The sequence below is a fragment of the Hippopotamus amphibius genome, chromosome 16, assembly GCF_030028045.1.
Source record: "Hippopotamus amphibius kiboko isolate mHipAmp2 chromosome 16, mHipAmp2.hap2, whole genome shotgun sequence".
Lineage (NCBI taxonomy): Eukaryota > Metazoa > Chordata > Mammalia > Artiodactyla > Hippopotamidae > Hippopotamus > Hippopotamus amphibius.
In genome coordinates, this window is record NC_080201.1 from 16,406,951 (window position 1) to 16,431,629 (window position 24,679).

At 40.3% G+C, this 24,679-nt stretch overlaps 1 pseudogene; it reads left to right on the forward strand.

Annotated features, from left to right (window-relative positions):
* Positions 1–2,003: 2,003 nt before the first annotated feature.
* Positions 2,004–18,856, forward strand: LOC130838030 (60S ribosomal protein L7-like; annotated as a pseudogene).
* The last annotated feature ends 5,823 nt before the right edge of the window (positions 18,857–24,679 follow it).

Below are 24,679 nucleotides of genomic sequence, written 5' to 3' on the forward strand. Positions count from 1 at the left end.
AGTGCTGCCACAGAAGGCTCGAGAGAGAGCCCTCACTTTGGCTGGAAGGAGGAAATAACAACAAATCTATAGAGGGGCACTCGGGCAGCTGCACGTGGCAGGAACATCCCCAGCAGACCTGGCCTTGGACACACCCTCTGGGAAACCCTGTGTTCAAACAGCCAGAAAGGGAGAGGAGGGGAGCAGAGAGAAGGCAGGAACCTGCCAAGCACTTAAAACATTAGAGTTATTGAAAAAAAAAAAAAAAATCATTCTGCTTACTCTCTTTATACATAAGCCTCATGGGCAGGATGAAGAGCGATCGGATCTGGTTCTAGAAAACCCTGTGAGGTACCACTCATGGTGGCCCCTCAGCCACCACACCACACCTTATGGTTCAACGTCTGAGCTGCCCTACTCCCTCAGGGGTCAAAGGCTACCCTCCTTTTGGCCTTCTCCTGGGTGGGTCATCAGAAAGAGTCCCACCTCAGACCCGGACCCCTGAAATCTCCTGGCTCCGCCACCCCCTGCCCAAGTTGCAGCCTTTAATTTACTTTCTTGGGCCTAATCTTCTACCTGTCTGGGTAGGTAGCACAAACCCCATTTGCCTCTTGAAGATAGGAAACACGCCTACTTCTCACCAGCCTCTCAGCACCCAGCTGCCCAATTTGAAAATAAGAATCTGGTGGCCAGTGGGGAACAGCTGGATGCTGGTGGCCAGTTGGCTTCCCTGAAGGCCCTGACCTCCCCTGCCCTTCCGCCCCTCCCCCCACCCCCCCAAGCACACCCTTCTCGTGGAAGAGAAGGAAACCAGGTCAGGGCTGAGAATCAGAGTCAGTGTTCCCCAAACTTTATCTCCCCAGGAGTTTTTTCCCTTTGTTTTCACCCTAGGAGGGAAGAAGTGATCTCAGCTCCTAAGAAAAAACACAACATAAACGACACCCCCATTCAGAGCCCAGCAGTAGGCAGGAGCTTTTCCCCCACGATGGGGAGATTAGGGGCCACTGATGCCAGCTCGAGGGGCTCGTGCATAGCAGACGTGGATGGCTGGCTGGCCGCTCCCCAGGCTCCACGGTGGTTCAGAGCCCTGGACTCCACTCCTGGGCAGGGACTGTTCCACCAGCCTGGTGATCGGCCTGGCTGATCTCCCGGCTCCAGGACCCGGAGGGGAATTAGACACCAGACGCCCCATGCTCTCTTTTGTTTAGGAAAAAGGAGAGAAAGAGAGAGAGTGAAAAATAAAATCCTCAATCGTTTAGTACAAGTCATTTTACATGCTGGGATAATGAAGTATAAAAATGCCTTCAAAGAACTGATTTCCTACTTTTAACTCACTGCCAGCCAAGCTCTTTGTGAGGCCTCTCTGGAACATGCATTCCCGTCCCACTCAAACAAAAGAGCTGCGAATTCATTAAACTATTTAATTATGCCTTTTTATTTTTCTCCATTAGCAAGTCCTACCAGCACAAAGTAAATAAAGCCACCGTGGTCTTTCCCCAGCAGACACACTGACTGTTTTTATTCTTTATTCAGTTTACAACATAAAGGGCTATTTCTCCCCCTCCTCCTATTCTTGGCGAGTTTCCTAGTACAAACCCTGCAAATAGAAGCACCCAACTGTACATGCAATGCATGAAGCTAGCGCCGGAGCATTCAGCATTGCAGGCACATACCCTAGACAGCTTTCAAAGTCCTCGCAGCCAAAGGCAGCCAAACAGCACTTTACAGCCAGGCGCGGAAAAGATATTAGTTTTTTTTTTTATACTCTAGTAAATTTGCTTTTTACATCTATTTCTTTTCAGAAGGGCTTGTTATTGAGCTCACTGTCCACAAATTCCATTGATCTCAGGCTGTGACTCAATCCATATGCTCACGCTTTGACACCAGCACAGCAAGCAAGCGATACAAATCCTGTTCAGGCTACAAACTTATTGATTTTATAGATTTCCCCCAAAGTTGTGATAATGATATATCATTGTTAAATTTGGTAGAACAAACTGCTTTCCCAATCTGTCAATGCGAGCATGAAAACCAATTCACAGCCTTGTTTAGAAGGCTTTCCCATCAGAAGAATAAGTACAGCCAAAGGAAGCAGACCACCGATACCTGGCCGCTGGCACCGGCTTGACGTATGACTCCTTCCTCACTGCCCTTTTCCGACCCGCAGCACACTGGGCTGCCAGACTCACACTTACCGGCTACAATTATCCATAGTGATTCCTCCCCAGGATGCTCAGTATTAATTATTAACAGCTGGGAGCACGCTGCTTGGGTGACCCACATCAGTAGGTTTTAAAAGACAATTTTGGTAATTTTAATATGCTATTCAGATGCACTCGGATCCATTAGGATCCTGGGATTATTGACTTTAATAGGTCAAAAATTCTTTTTCTGCTCTCTCTCCCTCACCTTTGGGAGTCAAGGCAGCTGCTTCCAGCAGGGGGCAGACATCAGACATTTCCTTTGAAAGGATACGGCTTCATGTCTAGCCGATGATGGGTTAGGTGGTGCCTAACTCTCAGCTCATGTCCTAGACATGGGCTAGATCTTGAGTTCTACCAACCTGGTAGGATTTCATTAGCTCTACTTCTTCCCAGAGTGTTTGTGACTCTGTTTCTCAAATTACGTCCCCAAGTGTCCACCCATTCATGTACCCTCTGGATGACCCCACTTTCTGCCTGTGCATTCAAACTCTTTATCACATGGAGATATCTGCCTAACTCATTTCAACACGTGTTAACCTTCTCTCCCCAACTGCTCCATCAACTGGAATATGTTTTCAACCATTATTGGGTGATTTCCTTCCGTCATGATGATTGTGATTATTTTGGATATTTACAATGTGTCTACTTCCCCTATTTCTAAAATTTTGGTACTACTGTAGTCTCCTTTTTTCCCCTTGTCTTACCATCTGCCCTTTCCTGCTTTTTACTTTCTTACTCGGGGACTCCCATGGGCTCCTCTCACACACCAACCTGTTAGTCCTCTCACCACTAATTTAAACAAAACAACTTAACAAAACCATCGAAAACTCTGCCAGTCTCATCTTCTCAGATAAAATCCAGGTCTCTCTCTCTCTCTCTCTGCCAGAATCTTTCCTTGCCTTCGAATAGTGCCTTCTTTTCTCTGTGGCTTCCCTCCCCGCCAAAATGACAACTACCTCTTATTTAAGGATAGAGCGTCAACTCCCAATCTACCTGCTTGACTTAAACTGGATGCCACAGGAAATGTGGTCTCATCAGGTCATTTGTCAGATAAAATTCCAACTATTAGAATCTCCAACTTTTATTTTCCTCTCATATACGTTGTCAATTTCAACATGGGCTGAAACCTAGGTTTCCTATAGTCTCATGTTCTATAGGAAACTGACTTTAATGAATAGGATCCAAGACCAAATGAGATTAAGCATGCCAGCACTGTATGGCCACGGACAGATAGTGGGATCTTTTCCTTCAAGGACACCTTAGCCAAGCTTGTTTATCTTCTTTAAGCTGATAATAATGTACATTCTCATATGACTTCAATGCTGGCAATGGATTTTCATACAACTTTCTCACAACCTGAAACAGAGCATAAGGAGGTATCGCCTTCCCCATTTTAAAGATGAAGACACCAGGGCTCAAATGCACTATGGGTCAAGTTACTAAGAAGCATAGCTGTTCTTTAAACCTAGGACTTCTGGGCTCTAAATTTAGTGGTCTTTCCAACAGAACTTATTTCCTCTCGATGTTAGTTATTAAATAACAATCTTTGCATTCTAGGTACTCCACTTCCCCAACTCAACACATCAATTGAAAAATTATTTTATTGATATTTTGTTATTTTTAATATCACCTGTCTCATGGCATATCTAATTAATTTTTAGGGTCCTCCTGCTAGGAAATAAAGTTAATTTAGCAGTGGCCCACAAGAATCATCATTATGGAAATGACTCCCATTCCCTTCTGCATTTCAGGAGTAGGGTGGGGTGGGATGGAGGGAATCATAATCTTACAGAAAAAAAATAGTCCCTAAAGGAACTTGTGATATATTATCTTTTCAAAGATCACTAAAATAAGACATTTGTAAAGTGAAGAAATTTTCAAAACAGCCCACACATACAAGATTGTTTACAGTCATAGATCCAGTATGGAATTCCCAAAGTCCTTACAGAAGAGTTTCCAGAAAAACATCAGAACAATAAGTCCTCAAGCCAGGAAATCAACAATTAAATAGGCTGGCTTTTCTCCTTAATCCATCTATTGCAACTTCCAAAGGGTTTACTGGGGTAACTCGACTCCAAGGTTTCCCACATTGGAAGGGCAGATAGAAGGATGCACCTTTCCAAGAAAAGAAGCAGACAAATTTTTACGATGAGTAAGCTCCCCCCTCCCCCAGAATTCTTACTCTGAACACACACACACAGGCAGACCAAACCGCCCTCCTGTTCATAATTGCACTGGTCCAAGTGTGCAGAGCCTTCACACAGAATGATGGCTTCCCCTGTCTCCTGCATTTGTTCGGCTCCTTTGGGAGGAGCAATTTACAGAAAGCATTATCGATTTTTGCCATAATAGGTACAGAGATGCCTCACCGTCCCTACTCAGCCAGCTCGCTCTCCGCATCACAACTGTCAGGCCAGTTTGTGAAGCCCCGTCATTATTTTTTTTCAAGTAAATCCATCACAAGCTCGGGGTTGGGGGAGGTGAGGGAAGTGATGAAAATAAAATTATTTTCACCTTGCCATATGAAAGAATGTTCATGTCCTTCGTTGGAAATGAGTGCAAGCACCGTAGACTGGCAGAAAAATAAAAGGAGAGAAAGGAAATTTGTAATACCAGAAAGAAAAATAGATGAAAGACAAGGAGATCTAGTTGGGAACCTATTTGAAATATTTTTAATGTAGTTATACCCGGGCTCCAGATCCCTGTCATCCTCCTCAGGGGGCCTAAAACACCTGCAGACATTGTCTTTAGTGTCGAATAAAGGGAAAGGAGACATGGATTTATTTACTTCTTTATCTATGTGTGCGCATTATGGGATGGAATTCGCCTTAAAATGCCCTTCTCAACAGACCACCCACTTCTACCAGAGATCACCAGTTCCCACTCTACTTGGTTCCTTTGTGCCAGAGGTTTCCTGATCCCCCCACCTCTACCCCACCTCCCCCACTGTTCACTAGAGGCCTCCACCATTTGGTTACTGATCAGCATGTGAATGTAAATGCATCTTACTTGAAATATTTTTTAAAATGAGAAAGAGCCTCTTAGAAATCACATGGAAAACCAACAGAGGGGGAACCACACTCAATGTGTTACTGACGCTCAAACGAGCCTTTTGATATTCATGATCTGCCTTGATTGGTCACTGGTACCCTCTTCAAGCAGGTCTCCAGGCTCAGCGAGGGAAGTCAGAGCTTATCTTCCTTCATCTGAGGGTATAGGCTCTCCCCTCCCCCAAATTCCTAAACACAGCCTTGTTTGAGGCTCAGAAGATTTAATCCAAGGATTGGCTCTGGATCTCATTCCCAGATCCTCAATTCATTAGCCATGAAAAGTGATATCTGCTTAAGATTTTTATGAGACGTTGTTCCAAAGACGGACCACAGAAAACTGCACAATTACACAGCACTTTGCATAAAGCCTGCCAGCCCCTGGCTCAGACCTGAGCAGCTCAACAGCCATCAAACTGCGGAACGCAAAGTGGCCAGTTTGCTCTTGGGAAAAGGAGAGGATTTGGTGACGTTCTACTCCACGTGGTGCTTTCTTGAAAGGACACACTTATTCTGATATAAATTCAACACCTAACAGGGTATCCTTCCTCCACTCCCTGCAGCCCCAACCTCTCCACCCTCCAACTACAAGAAATGATCCTTAAAAGCCCACAGGTCCCTCCCTTCCTTTCTCACAGCTCCTATTTGACAGGAACATTTGCAAACAGAGAAGTAGAGAGGGACTGAGATACAGCTGAAAGAGGCAGACCTGGGATCCACTTGGACACTGGCCTTCTGTGGCTGGACCATGAACTGAATCATTTTTAAAAACAAAACCCAGCCCTTCTATATCAGACCATATGGAAAACACATCGAAATCAGGTCAAGGAATGGGATTGGTCCCATAAAACTTGTAATTCTAATTGCGGTTGCCTGATTCTTTGTCACTCTCAACGCCATATACTCAACTACAACATGACAGTGTGCACCAGATTCAAAAAGCCTGTGTAGCAAGAAGGAGAAACGAGAATCTTCGTGATTTTGAACTTTCATTTTTAAATTGTATTTCAAGAATCCCACCAGAACATGGGGTCTAAGTAACGCTATTCAGGCCCTTGGTATCAATCCAACCCAGAAGAAGGTTAACTATGAGGTCCTGGAAGAGACCATAGCAAAGACTCGTAGGGTTTTGCAAAATTTGCAAACATAAGATACGCAAGGCAGTCAGTTAAGGGTACTGTCTCTTTTCAAGTTGACTTTTTGACACCACCTCTCACATCAGGTGGCACCCAAGTGGCCATCGACATTATGTGAATCTGGTTACATTTAGTTTGGCTTTAAAGAAATACATTTATTTGAGGTTCACAGTCATGTCCATGAACGCCTATGTCATTGCCAGCCAACTCAATATAGGCAAATTGCAGAAACATCCTGCTCCCAAAAGAGTAGCTCATGCTCCTGGCTCAGAGACACATACAACTACAAGAATGACTGGATGATAACCTACTACAGTCTTGTATGAGGCAGAACCTACTGTATTAAGGGTGTTACAGACATGATTTCATTTAATTCTTACAATAGACATCTGCTGTTTCTTTCATTGCTGTTTCCCCAATGACTAAAACAGTGCCCAGTATGTAGTAGCTGCGTAATAAATATCTGCAAAATGGATGAATAACCCATAGAATAATGGGCAAGAACATGAAAATAAGATTCACAAAGAAAAAATGTAATGGACCAGTAAATACTAATAATCAGTGAAGTAGAAAATAAGATAACATTTTCTATTAACACATGGACAAAATTTTGTTAGTTTCACTTTTTAATGACAGCTTCTAGTGTGGAAAAGAACTGCAGACATGGTTTACATGGGTGTAAATTGGTGCAGCCTCTCTGGGTAACAATCTGACCGTATTTATAACACTTTTAAAAATATTCATACTCTTTAAACACAAATTTCAGCGTTTGGGAATTAATCCTAAACATCAGAGTATTATGTATAGAAGTTAAGTATGAAGATTCTTAGCACAATATTATTTAAAAGAGAAAAATAATATGTAATCTAAATGTCCATTTTGGTGGTTAGATGTTAAATGGTGACATAAGGTTTGGTCCATTCACATGATAAAATGTCACATAGCCATTTAAAATCATGCTTTTAAAGTAGCATCTAATGACATAGGAAAATACACTAGTTATATCTGCACAATTCTGTGATGTCTATAAGACTATATCTATGCATTGAAAAAACTGTAAGAGACTACACATAGAATATAAAAAAGGGTTATCTCTTTGTGATAGTAGGGCTTTATTTCTTCAGTAGTCCTGAAGATGCATGCAAGGAGATGCTCTTTGGTTCTCCTGCCATAGACCCAATCTCTAAGAAAACAATATCTTGATTCTGGAAAATGTGCGTGGGCCAAGGGTATTTACTATTAGCTGGCCTTGAACAATGCCACTAGTAAATTACCCAGTTTTGATGGTTAGTTCATTTAGTCACTCATTCAATAGCTAGTAAGCACTTCCCATATGCTTAGGGCTCAAATAGGTACTGAGCCTATAGCTGTTAATAAATGAACAAGATCTCTGCCCTCATGGAACTTACATGCTAATTTAACCACAGACAATAAACAAGTAATATTCACAAAGCAATATTCACATTCTGCTCGGAGACAATGATTCAAAGAAACCAAGGACGATGATGTCATACTCACTTGGTTGATAGGGCTTTGGAGTACTGCTCACTGGACTTAGGAAAAATGTAGAGTGAATTAAACAAGTTCCAACTGTCCGAATTCAATTTCAAGCTATCTGGGACACCAACACCATTTTCCTAAAACTAACCTTGACTTTATGAATCAAGAAATCCTCTCACACTTGGGTCCGATTTGGAGGCAGCAAAATTAAACTTCTTTCAAATGCACAAGTTCTTTTCTCTCATCTCCCATGCAGAGAAGTTAGTTCAAAGTGCAGTAGGCACAGTACACCATGAAATACAATAGCATGAACATTAGATATGCCCAAATCTCCAGAAAAGTATATTTTTTCTAAGGAAGAACTAAATTGTAAAGTTGAGCCATGTGGAAAGCAGATTCTAAATGGTGATACAAACCATGACACATTTAATGAAATTGTCTCCAATAACCTGAATAAGAATGACTCACAAGGAAGATGTGCAACATTTCTGTGCAAACTGGATCTAAAGCAAAGAGAGTCTATATCTCTCTGGAAAAGATATATTTTTAAATGTTTTTGAATCTGTTCAAAATACGAGAAGATATGCAACCAGATATTAAGAGAGGTTGGCATTTCTCGTCTCTTGCTAAGCAGAACATTTGAATCGTTCCTGAATTTCCAACTGTCTCAGTATCAAACTCATGGATACTCACATGGCTGTCTGACACCTATGTGGCTGTAAAGCTAAACGCTGAAGCCAGATAACATGGTTAAATTGGTCTCCCTTCCACTGATGAGACCAGAACTAGTCATTCGTTTTACCAAAGTGGCTCAGTGTTACTTCACACTGATTATCTAATAGCACCCACTATGAGGAACACAGCCCCAACTAGCCACAAAATCATCTTCCACTGTTGATTCCCTGGACAGTTCACAAATGGTTTAGACTGGGAATACAGATGAAATGAACTTATGCTTATGTATAAGAAGTTTACTAGAGATCCAGGGAAGTACAAAAAGGAAAACAAGCAAAATAAGATATTCAGAAGGTAGATTCTATAGCTACAAAGATATTCATTTCAAGTGCTCTACGGAAAATTCAAAGTGAGACATAATATGAATATACAACCATAAACATTAAATTATGTCACAAAACATGATGCTACTAAGCCATTAAAAATGTTGCTGATTAGTGAGTAAAGAAAAATGTTCACAATGTATTATTGAAGTGAAAACATAGATTATGACACAACACACAGTAGGATTCCAAACAAATACACAATTAGAAAAAATATGAGAAAGGTATACACCAAAATTTTTACAGTGGTCATCCCACAGAAGTAGAAGTGAGCCAATACTAATTTTCTTCTTTTTGTTTGTAATAAAAAAAGCATATTTCTCCTTTATGTGACTCAAATAATTATAGACCTAATTGGTCATTGGATAAAACCCACGAATACCCTAGTGGTATAAATAGTTAAATAGGTGAGATACTAGTATGAACAGGTGGGATAGCTTTGGCAATGGTCTGTAGATCACCACTGGTCTGTGATGAAGTGTTCACTAGAAAATTAGAAAAGAATGGATAATTTGATAATTTTTTTCATAAAAATAAAATTATTCATCTGAAAGACTACTGTTAAGTCTGAAGTGTTTTCCTCCCTACTCTTTTGGCGGGTGGGGGTGGGGATTAATATTCTTTCTTTTTCTGAAACGTTGGCGATAGTGAATAGTAACTGTGTCTGCTTAACACACTCACATAGCAAAATAAAAGGCTGACAACTCCTGTGTCAGCTTCCAAAGCTTAAGAACACTTTTACTAGTGCTAACAATTTAAATGTGGGGACTAATTATCTCTAAATGGTGCATTTCTATTTATAAACATTTTATCAGAACAAGATTTGCAAACCTATTGTCCTCAGGCAGAGTATACCCTGTAGATGAATTTTGTTTACTTAAAGTTGGGAAATTTCTCATAAACATCCCTTTACTGGGCTCACAGTTCCGTGGGGCACCAAGATGCTGTAATTGAGGACTCACTGTTTCTTTGATGGGCTTGGAGTCCCCCAGTTTGCTGCAGAGAACTGTCTGGCTCACTTTGGCCACTTCTGGTATCTGACTGGTCCTTGTGGGCATTTGAATCTGCTACCCTTTTAGGAAACACACTAATGGCCTATTTTCAGGAGAGAGCATTAGGGGATTATGGAACCCACAATCTGTTTAGTAGGACTGGAGAAAAACTAGCCCCAATCCTTCTGCATAGCAACTTCTTGGATTGTGGTCCAAGAGCCTGGCATCACTGATCAAAGTTGCAGCAGTGGCCTTTCAGCTGTAGCCAGTAGCCATGGCTGGAAAGCAAATCAAATACAAAAAATAACCCTCAAACATTCCTTGTATTCCTCCCTCCACCCCTGCCCCCACCATCCCCTGAGGGGATGCCTTATTTAAATATTTTCTTGCCTTGGTTTTCTCCTTCAGAATCATTCATACCATAAAAATGAAGCAAGAAAACACCAAGAATTTTAAACACCTCAGTCTGTAATGGGATTAGAGCATCTGTAAGGTGTAAAAAATGATTTCATTGTTTCCTATAAACCGGCACCTTCCTCACCAGAAAGGGCCTCAGTCAAGATGTAGAAAGCAACTTTTTAAACAGCGTGTATTAAATCTGACAAACATCTGGTCAATCAAATTTACAGCAATACATAGGGTCTAATAAAGGTTTATTTCTTCTTGAAGAACAAATTTAAAGATTTTTTTTAAAGCTTTTATATATAAAAAGAAAACTAGACCTGCATTTTTGGCCCAGGCTGATTTCAAATGCTCTGTGCTTTGCCAACCCCCAGCCACTAGGGTTCTGTTTCCTAGAGGCGGCAGCAAAGGAGACTTGTGCTCAGGCTTGCAGGCTAACAGCTCTCCTACATCACAAAGGAAGAACCCAGCGTGGCCCTGGAGGGGCTAAGTTTGAAGCTGACTTCGGTCCTCAGTGGGACAGGGGCCAAGGTGGCAATAGGGAGCCTCAAGGAAGCCAGAATCGCCACCTATCAGCACCATTTCTCAGTGTTGCTACCTTCCTGCATGTTGAGGTGCATGTTGAGGCTGGGGGATCAGGGAATGGGGTGGAGCGCAGAGTAAGAGACGGGAATGGAAAAGCACAGAGGAGCTACTTTAGCCCCTCCCTTTATTCCCTTCTCTAATTCTTTCAAACCAGCAGCTCTTAGGAACAAGGTCAGAACATGATTTAAGCTACTTAGAAGAAGGGATGGGCAGTGGTGTTGAGAATAAAACCGAGCTCCCCCTTCAAACCATGAGTGATTCAGGTTACAGAATAGGACACCCACTCAGACACCGTACCTCTCTGCGCCTGCCACATCCTTGTACCATATGCTCACCAATACTCTGCAGTAGCCCCATTAGCCATAGCATAAAGGGGATGATATTTTGAAAATATTAAACTATTTATTTTTTTCCCCTTAAGTGGATTACTCTCACCATCCATTAAATAAATGTGTGTTATTGTTTCAAGGGAAAGGTAGATAGGTAAAAGCATCCCTTGATGGGGCTAAGCCTGGGGCACCCAAATCAATTAGCCACAGAGGAGAGTAAATGTAGGAGATGATAAAGAGAAAGTGAGTAACGGATCGATACAAGTACCCTGAATTCCCTTTTGGGGTCAAAACTCCAGAGAAAAATTAGGAATAAAGGGTGATAGAAAGCTTCACATAGTGTTACTGCCAAAGCATTGTTTAGAAATCGTTGAGGGAGGCATTTAAAAAGATGGACTAATACTCTGTAATGACCTATATGGGAAAAGAATCTTAAAAAGAGTAGATATATGTATATGTATAACTGATTCACTTTACTGTACACCTGAAACTAACACAACATTGTAAATCAACTATACTCCAATAAAAATTTTAAAAAAAATTTTTAAATAAATAAATAAGTTTAAAAGATGGACTAGAAGGAACTTTTCAACCTCAGCAATTCGGGCCAAATACTTCTTTGTTGTGAAGCCTGTCCTATGCATTATAGGATGTTTAACAGCATTCTTGGCCTCTACCTACAAGAGCATGGATTGCCTACCAGTAGGCATGCCCACTGCCCCAGTGGGACAACCAAAAATATCTACAGACATTGCCAATGTCCTCTATCAAAGGCGCAAAATCACTCCCTGTTGAGGATGCTGGTACTTGAGGCGGCACCCTAGATCTCAGAGCCTGTGCCAGTATCAGGGAATAAAGGAAGACCAGATGCCTTGAAAGGGGAGGACAAGTAATTAGTGAGGGAACTGGTAGACCACAAGACACCACACATGGAGGGAACCAGAAGCAATGGTGAGGCCAATGCAGACCAGCTAGATCCAACTGAACTTCAGTAGGCACAAGCACTGAATGTGAGGCACCCACCCAGGCCACCCTTGCTGTAGAGGAGACCTAAGGATAGCACCCATACCAAGGACCCTCTCCTGTTGGCTGCCATTGAGAAGACTTAATTCTTCCCAGTGCCTAAAGGCTACTGAGACAAAAGAGGTATATCAGATTAGATGGTTCAGAAAGAGAGAAACAACCTTCCCTGTAAGGAGGATTGAATCTTAAATTAACCCAGTATTTACCCAAAACAGGATGAATATAATTTAGAGACTGTTGTCAAGAACCATGGCAAGTCAAGAATAAGATGAGACAAGTTATAATCAGAATTATAGCAAGTGTCCAGGACCCTCTGCATTTTATTCCAGATTTTCTTATGTTCCCATTCAGTTTCTAGGTTTCAGCCCCTGACTCTGGCTACTTTTGATCTTCAACCTTGGGATCTAGTTTTCTGTCTCTTCCAGGCTTGGATTTCACTGTTTATCAAAGAATCATGGAAATCTCTAATGTGTAAAATCCTTAGGACACAACTCAGTGTCTGGTGTTCCAGTTGAACCATCCCCTTGATGGTCAAGGAAGAATCCCATTCCTACAGACTTTTCTGGATTCATAGTAGAAGAGCTAATAAGTAAATCTTCTAGAGCTGCACTACCCAATATTAGCCACTAGCCGCATGTAGCTATTCAAATTTAAATTAATTAAAATTAGATAAAGTTAGAAATTAGCTCTTCAGTCACTATTATGGACAGAATTGTGTCCCCCCCAAAATAATGTTTTAAATGCTAACCCTCAAAATCTGAGAATGTGACTATATTTGGAGATGAGATCTTGAAAGAGGTAATTAAGTTAAAATGAGGTCTTTAGGGTGGTCTTAATTCAATCTAACTGGTGTCCTTATAAGAAGAGGAAATTAACACACACAGAGATATACCAGGGATGCATGTGCACACCGAAAAGACCCTATGAGGACACATAGCAAAAAATCAGCTATTTACAAGTCAAGGAGAGAGGTCTTGGAATGAAATCAACATTACCAACACCTTGATCTCAGACTTACAGCCTTCAGAACTGAGCAAAAATAAATTTCTGTTGTGTAAGCCACCCAGTCTGTGGTATTTTGTTATGGCAGCCCTAGCAAACTAATGCAGTCACATTAGCCATTTCTCAGTAGCAGCATGGAAACAGCAAGTTCTACAGGATAGCACCACCCTATAGCTAATGGCAGCTGAAATAAAGATAAAATAAAACTTGTCATGGCCCACCACTCAATCTTATACATGATAACTCTTGTGATTTATTTGGCAATTGTGTTGTCTAAGTAATGAGTCTCTTCTTTTTGCCTCCTACATTCAGTTAGAGCTCAAATAGCCAAGCAGAGGATCTGGGACTCTGCAGCCCCTTCCTCCTGCTCATGACAGTTTTTACTTTGTGTGTAACAAGAGGCCTGTGTCTCTGCTTGAGGATCACAGTGGTAAGTGGTACCCATCCTCACACACACATACATACTTTCCTTAAGGCTAAAAGGAACAGAGCTATAACTGTTTTTAATTCTCTAAAACACATAAACCATATGTACCAGAAGCTACTTGTGCCTTCCCTAGATCCCCTCAGGCCATCCCAGAGGTAATCAGCAAAAAATTCCCATACACATAGCTTCCTGTTCTCTCTAGCCAAGATAGTGGGTTCAGGACAGAAGAGAGGCCTGAAGTGCTAAGAAATTGATGCCCAGGAATGACCTTCAACTAACAAGAGATAGAAGTTATGGATAAAAAGCCTTCTTGTCCCTCAAAAGTCTGATTATGAAGGATGGTCTACATAGCCTCTGATGATCCCCAATAGGAAGAAGCTCCAGTTGCCCACAGTATTAACCTACTTTATCAGATCCTTCATAGGCTGCCTTCCCCTCCCCACTCCCTCTCAGCACACCTCGGACCGTCTTCTGTTTGGGGGTAACCCCAACTAATACACCATGAAAGACTTGGCACAATCTTGGCAAACACGAAGGATAGGAACTGAAATGTACACACAAATTTAAAAATTTTTTGACAGTGTTAGACCTGAAGATCTAAGGGTAGTTACCTTTGTTACCATAGCCTCTGTTGAGTCCTTCTACTCAAGAAAGAAAAAAAACCTAGAATTGCTTCTACAGTATAATCTACAGGCTGCCTTGACCAAGTGTCTCACCTGGCCCCTTTCAGCATAATCAGAGAAATAGAAATAGGATAATTTCTAGAGACTAAACTGGACAGATTGGTATCAATGCACAGAAGACTGATTCTTCTGCATGGTTAAGATAAAAGGCTGCCATGGAACAAATTGCTATTTTTCTGATTCTTCACAAAAAAATGTTGAAAACCTTGATGACCACTGAAAGGACGCTTCTCTGGTGATAAACTCAGAGGAGAGAATGCTCAGTAAGGAAATGAGAATAAGAGGTAACTTTGGCACTATAGCAAACAGTTCCACTCATGATTTTGCTACAGCTCAAATTATATTGCAACAAAAATGATTGGCATTAATTGTGTAATGCCCTTCCTCTTACCAAAAAAAAAGTGTGAGTCTCAGTGGATGGTTTATTTATGTCACATAAATATCCAGTGCATGACACATAAGAAAGCCAACAGTTCCTTTTAAGAGATTTGACTCCTGGAAGTTAAGGAGAGTGGGCAAGTACCCAAAGACATCCAAATTCCATATGGTTTCCGCCTCTCTCTGAAAGTTGGCATCTGTTTCCCAATTCTTCTCTTCCCAAGAGGCCCACTCCATATACAACTCAAAGGAATTTAAGCCTCATTCATGCTAATGAGTCTCTTTATTGGTCCAACAAAACAGAAAGAACTTGAAAGCTTGGTATTTCCAGCCAGAGAAACCAAGCATCAGGTAGTAGGGAGCTCAGGGACAAACCTCCATGGCCACCATTTTTGTCCCATGAGAGCAAAACAGGCAGAGGAATTCCAAGAAACAAGACACAAAGCTGCAAGCTCTACACAAGACTCAATGGAGGCCTGGATTCTCCACAGGTGTCGCTGTGGTCCTGTCCAGGGTTTAGCAGAACATTGCCTATCTCTGAGAGGAAAGGCAGCTAAGGAAGAAGAGTGAATACTTGAAAATTAATGATGTCAGTCTGTCTTCATATATCAAGCTAATTTGAAAGGGCTTTAATTTTCTTAAAGGATAAAAAAAGGTTTCTTTGCTAGATTAAACTTGCGATTGTCATTCATATATTGTTTATAAGGTAGTCATCTCTTCGCTCTGTATTTTTTTGTTTTTGATTTTGTATACTAGTTAGCAGTGAAGACTTGTCTGCGTGTATCAGAAGGAATAAAGAGAGAAACGTCCTTAACTGTCAGTTTTAATAAGAGGAGTCAACATGCCTCTATTCAGGTTAAATATTGTCCTGTCACATTTCAACAGAGTCAACAGATTTTTTTAAAAGAAAAGTCAAAAGCACTGTGTATGCAAAAAACCCTCCCTGTCATAGAATGTCAAAGCCCTTCTTTATCTGGGGGAGGGGCGTGGAGGTAGGACAGAAAAATCTTTTGTAAAATGTGAAAAATTACCACTCATAATTGGTGCTGACATAAAAAAGAGGCTTTTTTTTTGTTAGAAAAACAAAGAAAATCTCTAATTTAATAATCACCTGCAAAATGTTATTGTGATGGGAATAAAAAACACACAATCAAAGTCATCTTTTTTAAGTAACTATAGTGTTTTTAAGCAATCACTGCACTTTACAGCAGCTCATACACATAAACCAATGATGTTCAGAGTGGAAAAAAGCTACTCCAAACTCCTCAAGGAAAGTTTCTGAAATAACCAGTGACAGGATACAATAAGAAAATGTAAATGGGACATTATGTTCAAAATAAAGCCAAACAAGATTTTTTAATCCAAAACATGTTCCTGTAAGCAGCAATCACTTAGGCTAAGTTGCAAGAGAAAAACCATTCCTCATAGGAGGCCTAAAGGGTTAAAGATACACATTTTGGCTTGATGCACTAGAGAGAACTGGGCCCATTTTGAGTGGATAACAATTTGTAAAATAAGCTAGCAGAATAAAGTCATTTTTCTGTTTCAAATGCCTACTGATTTGTTAAAAATGTAAACCTTAGCTGGAGTTTTCAAGATCTGATATGTTTTTTATTTGCTGCAAACACTATAATTTTAGAAATTATTCTAACTCTGAATGAAACTATTTCCATTTAATAACCATCTCTACCAATTAGGTCAGTGTAAAAAATAATGTGCAGCTTTCTAGACTAAGCAATATTCAGAATAATCTCAAGTTTGATAATACCAAACCAAATGGGATCCACTCTCCTAAAAATGGCAAAGAAGACTGAGTCACAATTTCAACATTTACTTGCGGTTTCATTGCAGCCTAGTGTTCCGTTGGAATGGTCTCCTTACCAACCAAGGAAGATCAGAATTGAGAAAATCTACATCAAGTTCTTTAAATTAGCAATAAAATAAACAGACAAACAAATTTTGCCTTTGAGTAGAGTGACCATATATTCTGCTCTGCCCAGGACAATACTAGGTTACTACTGTCATCCTGGTGTCCCATTTGTTTTAGCACTTGTCTTAGATTTTTCTCTTATTAATGAAGTATCATTAGTCACAACTGCATTAAAAAATAATCCAAGATGGATCTAGTAGATCTGCACTTTGTACTTCCAGCTTCTGCCATGGTATTGTTTAGCTGTGGATGAAATGCACATGTAGTAATAGAATTCTCACATTAGCACATGGCTAAATCTGAAAGATGACCACTGTTAGCCCATATCTCTTTCCTAGATCCTTTCCAGGGGCAATTCATTCCTCTCTTTCAAGGACAACTTGCAGGGTATTCACTGACAAAATAAGCACTTAGGAAGATCTAACTCCTCTGGTTTATGGTGGTGGTGAGAGAAGTATTTGTCACTACTGCCTTTGTTGGGTTCTTATTTGGCATAGTCCATGCCTGTAAGATGTACAAAGGTAGTGAGGGCAGCAAGAAAAGTGGAAAATTATAGCAGTTCTGTCATGGATCCTATAAGAGTAGTCTGTGTGCTTTTACTATTGGGTTTTCTCCTTCAGTATACGGTGAGAATCTATAACTACATATTTATTTACATAAATATTTGACAATACTTTTTTATTTTGTAATAAACTCTTTAGCCAGCAGTGAGCTCAAAACCACAAAAGATACATATTTAAAGAAAACTTGAGTTCTGAATTTCTACTTCTTAAAAAAAGCTGATAAGTACTTATAACTTGTATGACATATATGTTCACATTTACCATATACTTATGGAAGGGGATATCAATGACACAAGAAAAGCAAAAAACACAAATCTGCTAAAGAAGTATTGTATTCTACTTTAAAAGTTAGTAGCTATTCAAAGAATGCTATACCAAAAGAATAAATTTAATTTGTAAAGCTATAGAAGGTTCAATTGCATACCATTCTATCAACCATGACTTTTCATTTAGATCAAATGACTCTTTAATTTCACTCATATGAGACTTCAGTTGAAATGGATGTTAAAATTTACATTTTATATACTCAAAATACATGAAGTACAAAGTTTTTTTGACTGAGCTGATGTAAAGTTAACTTTTTAAAAAGACTTGACCATGGCTGTATGATTTTTCTTTCTTTGCTGCTCACCATTTTTGTTTTTTTTTTTAATCAATTGGGTTTTAGATTTGAACTTTGAAGAACTACCTTAAAAATCAGCCTGTTTCAGTGGTTAAGACTCCACCCTTCCACTGCAGGGGGCTCAGTCCCTGGTTGGGGAACTAAGATCCTTCAGGCCACTAGGCATGGACAAAAATAGATAAATAAATAAATGAAGTACTTTGAATACTACTAAAAAAAAAAATCAACCTATTTGGCCTCTTTCCCAGCTGAAACCATGAAGAGTGCAGAAGAGAAGAAAAGAAGGTTCCTGCTGGGCCAGAAACCCTTAAGAAAAAGTGAAAGAATTTCACAGAGCTTAAGGTCAAGCGTCTGAGAAAGAAGTTTGCCCAAAAGGTGCTTCGAAAGGCAAGGAGGAGGCTTATCTATGAAAAGCTAAGCACTATCACAAGGAATACAGGCAGACGTACAGGACAGAGATTCAAATGGCTAGGATGGCAAGAAAAGCCGGCAACTTCTAAGTACCCACAGAACCCAAATTAGCATTTGTCATCAGGATCAGAGGTATCAATGGTATGAGCCCAAAGGTTTGAAAGGTGTTGCAGCTTCTTCACCTCTGTCAGATCTTCAGTGGCATCTTTGTGAAGCTCAACAAGGCTGCAATTAACATGCTGAGAATTGTGGAGCTGAACATTGCATGGGGGTACCCAAACCTGAAGTCAGTAAATGAAATGATCTACAAGCGTGGTTATGGCAAAATTGACAAAAGCGAATTGTTTTGTCAGACACGTTGATTGTTTGATCTCTTGGTAAATATGGCATCATCTGCATGGAGGACATGATTCATGAGATCTATACTGTTGGAAAACATTTCAAAGAAGCAGACAACTTCCTGTAGCCCTTCAAATTATCTTTTCCACAAGGTGGAATGAAGGAAAAAACACGCATTTTGTAGAAGGTGGAGATGCTGACAACAGGGAAGACCAGATCAAAGGCTTATTTACAAGAATGAACTAAGGTATCTACCATGATTATTTTTGTAATCTGATCAATTAATAAACAGTGACTGCTTTCAAATTGCAAAAAAAAAAAAAAATCAACCTATTTTTTATGCAATGGTATTAATTTTGAAAATAAATGGGCCCTCTAAATTTCTACAGCATGAAGAATTCAGTGAATGACAATTACTGGAAACAAAATTTGTATATAAGAACACATTAAATTTACCCCCAAAAAAGCAAGAAGGGAATTTAAACATATTAAATGATAAGAGCACAAATAATGTGCAACATTTTACTTTGAAATTCTATAAATATGCTTTAGAATATCTCAAACTGTTAAAAGCATATTTTGATAGAGATATTCTTTAAAAATCATATAAGTTTATGTTTTTAGTGGCATAAAATGAAATTGAGAAAGCCTATAATTTTGAGGCATCTTAATTTGGCAAAACATTCAAAAGAATTACAAATAGATAAATAATTTGATGAGTTTTACCTTACAAATTTTTTATCACAAAAGTTTCCTTGAATTAAAGCAATAGATAATATCTGTGTAAATATTTTAGCCGAAATATATACACACTTCAATGTGAGAAAAAAATTGAAGACATATTCCATTTAGTAAAATTTTTCTCTGAGATTGTCAGGTACTTCAGCATTTGTAGAGAGAGTAATTTTCCATGTAAAAGTACCAGGGCCTACAAAGATCAATAAATTAAATGTAGTAACAGTCTCAAACAGAAAAATGCAACTTTGAAATTTGCAAACTGCTGTCACTAAACAGTGACACCTTGCTATTTACCAAGAAATTAGGTTCCTGGAAAGGTGCCTTTCTCCAAAGTGTGAGGTCTCCATTACCTATCTGTGTGCCCAGAGACGTTCCCTTTTGAGTCATGCCATTGAGTGACTTTGTGCTATGTCACCTTAACTAAGCAAGAACTCTGGTTGCCTTCCAGCATCCCATTCCCTGCATAGTTTCGAATTAGCATTGCCCACAAGTGACATTTTGTGCAATATTTAGAAGGCAGAAGTGAAGTGCAGCCTTTTTTTTTTTTTTTTAAACGCTCTGAGGGTTGGTTCATCTCATTGGGTACAGGCACACTGACAGCTCATATACATTGTCAGGGATCTGCTGACTCACCCAGGTGATGTGCAGCAGCACTTAGACCCATAGTTCATCCAGCTTCTGCTGGATCTGCTCCTTCAACCTCAGTCTTTGGTCAAGTGCATGCACAGTTCCTTGGTGAAGGGCACCATCTTCTCTATCCAGTCATCCAGTCTCTTTGAGATTGGAAGTGGAATCCCTATCTGTCTCTGACCAATTTCTGCTCACAGATTCAGTTATTCTCATGAGTTTCTAGTTCATTCTCACTCTTGTCCATTTCAAGCTTTTTTTACCCAACTGCTGGTCTTACTGACCAATGGCAACTTCAGTTCCACCACTGGATTCTGAAGCAAGAGGCTACAAGGACCAACCTATCAGCTCCCACAATTGTGTAACACCTGAACCCTATAATAAATCCCTTGTTCTAAATCACTCAAGATGGTTTGCTTCCCTGATTGAACCTTGACACATCATCCCAATTCTTCAAAACCAGGTGGTTCCTTAGGTTTTATGAGCCACCTGCCAGATACAAACCCTGAATTTCATAGCCACTTCAATGTTTATGAAACTGCTTTCAAATGATATCTGGCAAATTGAAATAAAAATGACTGAAGGAAACGCAGAAAGGAAAACCAGAAAAGGCACTGCTTCTTTCCTTCAGGAGGAGGGAAGTTCATTCCTCCATGGAGAATAAAGCCCAAAGGGAGAGGTTGCTGGCTCCCTTGCAGGGATCTAATCAGATGCCAATACATTCGTCCTTATGAGAACGTTTCACTGCATTTCACCTTTGCACACTTTATCAGGCACTCCATTCATTTAGTGGTGTATTTTGGCAAAATTGGAAGATGTGATTATCTTTAGCAGGTACTGGACCCAAACAGCGGTGTTACTGCAGGTCTTAGAGACTAACGTAAGTTAGGACTTTTAAGAGATCTGACATTTGTGGCAACGTATGCTCTGCTCATTGTCAGTTCTGCCAGATCCCTACACCATGGGGGATAAAGGGCAGGGTGGGCAGGAACACTAGGATGGCGATGCAGCCAGCTGTGTTCTGGTCTTTTTCTATGGTATCCGTGAGTCCACTTTGGATAGTGGATAAACTTGTCTGACAAATACAAAACAAAACAAGAAAAACAATTGAAACTGGTCCTCAAGTTCTTTCTTGTTTACAGCCATCCCTAAGGGGATTAAGACAAACACCCCAATTCTCAGTTGCCTTGAAGTTGTTTAAGAAAACGTCTGGGCATTTTACCAGCGTGAGGAGTAACATCAATGCCATTTATAAAAAGATTAATAATTAAAAATCTTTCCCCAGAAAAATGAATACCATACAAGAGCTATTCAAAGCTTCAAAGGGTCCATGCAGGCTCCATAGATGTAGCCCATTTGAGTTATTTCAATTTATTTTAGGAAAAGAGAAAAAAAAATCCCACAAAGCTGACATTATATAGTAAAGTTTCAGGGATACGGGAGCTATTTAATCATTTTGTGTGTTACCCGGGCTTTTCTGCAGGTCTCTTTTTCCTGTGGTTTTGTTCTTGTGCTGCTCATTAGCACCTCCCCCAGAGAGTGGGCAGGAGCAGGAAAAAGAGATAAAACTCAAATCAGACAATTTTATCAGTCAGCCTGTCAACAAGTTGAATATACTGAGAACCCAGGGGTGCAGAGGCACTTTTTAGTAGCTCTGGTAAAAGGTCTGGTGGGGGAGGAGGTCAAAACTAACGACAACATTGAGATTTTTTTGGATTATCAAGGGATTTTATTGATTTGTGCCCTCCACATCTCCATTAGTGCACATAATCAAAAGTGGGGCAAAAATAATTAAGCATCTATTAAGAACCCTCTTAAAGAAGACACTTAAAAATCTATCACTTTTATCCCCATGAGTTTGGGGACCCGTCAGGCAGTTCAAATAGAAAACAAACAAATTAATTTCCTTTGTCTATGTTCTTAAAATCACACTATAAGGAAAAATAAAATCCATCACAGCAGGTTCTCTAGCTCCCCAACAACCTTCTCCTTTCAGCCTGATTCCAGAGGGGCAGGACCCATGGAGAGGTTATATCTGAGAGAAGCAAGAAGCAAGATCACTGCCACCAAAATGAGCTGAAGCCTGACAATACCACAGATCCAGTAAAATTAACTATATGTGCTGTGCACATTGACGTGATTTCCAACGAACTTTGCTGTCTGCACAGAGACACAAAACTCTCTATCATGTCATGAGGCACTCACCACATGAAGCTTGATACTTCTAAGGCGAAATGAAAAAAAAAAAAAACCAAAAAAACAAAAAAAACTGGTTCTTCTCTTTCTTTTTTAAGGTCATTTTAAAATTATTTTAAGCCTCGAGTTCCAAGGCAAAAGGAAAGATGATGTTCTGTGGTGAACAGTACCAGCTGTACTGCAGAACTCTTGGGATGTTTGCTCAAAGATGCCATGGTTGGTTCTGGTGGTCTGCAAAGTTCACCAGGCTCTTTGCGGTTGTATGAACCAGTTTAGACCTGTTTGCACTCAAAGTCATTCACCCCTCTTCCCTGCATTTGTGTTTCCCAGGCTCTCAGAACAGCTGGCTTCCTGCTAGGTCTCAGCTGACAGGAGGCACTGGTGGGAGATTCCATGATGGAAGGAAAGAAAAATCAGAGTATTTCTCCCTTTCTTCCTCAGGTTGTACCTCCAGAAGCTTTCTCATCTCAGTGGCTCTAGCTCCCACCAAACAGGCCTGTTGTAGTTCTAACTACCATAAATCCCTAAACAGCAATGTCCCCACATCCCCCATCCCTTGGCCAAGGTGTTGCTAATCTTTATCTTGACTTGCTATTCTCTCCACTTCCCAGCCTCTCTCGCACCTGAATCTCTGAATCAAATTTACTTCCTTTTGAAACCCTCCTGCACTGTTGGTGGGAATGTAAGTCGGTGCAACCACCATGGAAAACAGTATGGAGGCTTCTCAAAAAACTAAAAATAGAGTTGTCATACGATCCAGCAATCCCACTCCTGGGCATATATCCAGGCAAAAGTATAATTCAAAAAGACACATGCACCCCAATGTTCATAGTGGCACTATTCACTATAGCCAAGACATGGAAAAAACTTAAATATCCATTGACAGATGAATGGATAAAGAAGATGTAGTGTATAATGGAATATTACACAGCCATAAAAAAGAATGAAATAATGCCATTTGCAACAACATGGATGAAACTAGAGATTATCATACTAAGTGAAGTCAGAAAGAGAAAGACAAATACCATATGATATCACTTATATGTGGAATCTAAAATGACACAAATGAACATATTATGAAACAGAAACAAATGCAAAGACACAGAGAACAGACTTGTGGTTGCCAAGGGGGAAGGGAGTGGGGAGGGAAGGACTGGGAGCTTGGAGTTAGCAGATGCAAACTATTATATATAGAATGGATGAACAAGGTCCTACTGTATAGCACAGGGATCTATATTCAATATTCTGTGATAAACCATAATGGAAAACAATATTAAAAAAGAATGTATGTATGTGTGTATATATATATACACACACACACACATATGTATAACTGAATCATTTTGCTGTACAGCAAAAATTAACATATTGCAAATCAACTATACTTCCTAAGAAATAAATTTGCTTCCTTTTAAACACCAACGTGGTTCCCACTTTCCTAGCTGGATCCTGAATGACCCATTGGGTCGGGGCATTTTATACATTATGTTCTATCTTGACAGATGACTCAGCAGCTAGAATCCACTCTTTCGTTTCTCAAGTTCAGCACTGTTGACTCTTCCAGCTGAATGATTCTTTGTTGTGAGGGGCTGTCCCATGCATTGTAAGTTTAGCAGTGTATTTAGACAGGGCCTCTACTCTGTAGGTGCCAGTAGCACCCCTCCAATCATAAGAACCAAAAATCTTTCTAGGCATTACAAAATGTCCCCTGGGGGAGAAAAAAATCTCCCCCAGTTGAGAACTGATGCTGTAGGAGATACGGTGGCTAGAGTTCTGTGTGTACACCTTGGTTGCTCCCACCCCACACCTAGTCAGAAACTGGGGCTTAAAAGCATGGAAGGAAGGACCTCTGAGCAGTGGGGTCCTTAGTGGCCTTTTCTTATCATTACCATGGATCCTTAGGAGGGTGGCAGCAAGGGCATCACAGTCCTCCAGTTATCCTGAGCCATGTTGACTCTGAAGACAAAAGAACCAGTTTTCTTTCTCACTGGGGAAGTTGCTGATCTAGGCTGGGTGGTGGCTATGATAAAGCCAAAGGATTCTCACTCTTTCTCTTCCTTTAGGACATTTAGAAAATATGGAGACTGGAGCCTGCACATATGTGCTCTTCTCCACATTCCATGAACTCTCACATGTGCACTTTCCACTCTGCATTTTTAAGTCCAAACCAGCCAACTGAGCATGCTTGGCCTTGGTCCACTTCTTGGGGGGCAGAGGAGTTTCCTCCTCCCATTTCCTTGCCTTTTAGGAAAAGCACAAAAAGTACAGCTGGCACCTTCCACACAGCATGGTGCTGGCCTGGTTCCTTGCAGCCTGGAGGTAGCACTGTAATTTAATTAAATGTCACCCCTCCCCCAGGTATTATATTTCAAATGCAAATAACTTGGTAATGTAATATTGTGGCTGGGACTTTAAACTTAAGGAAATCAAGAAAATCAAGTTATGGTCGCTCCCAGAATTAACATTCCTCTACACATTCTTTGGGCACTGGGCTTGCTTTGTGTTGCT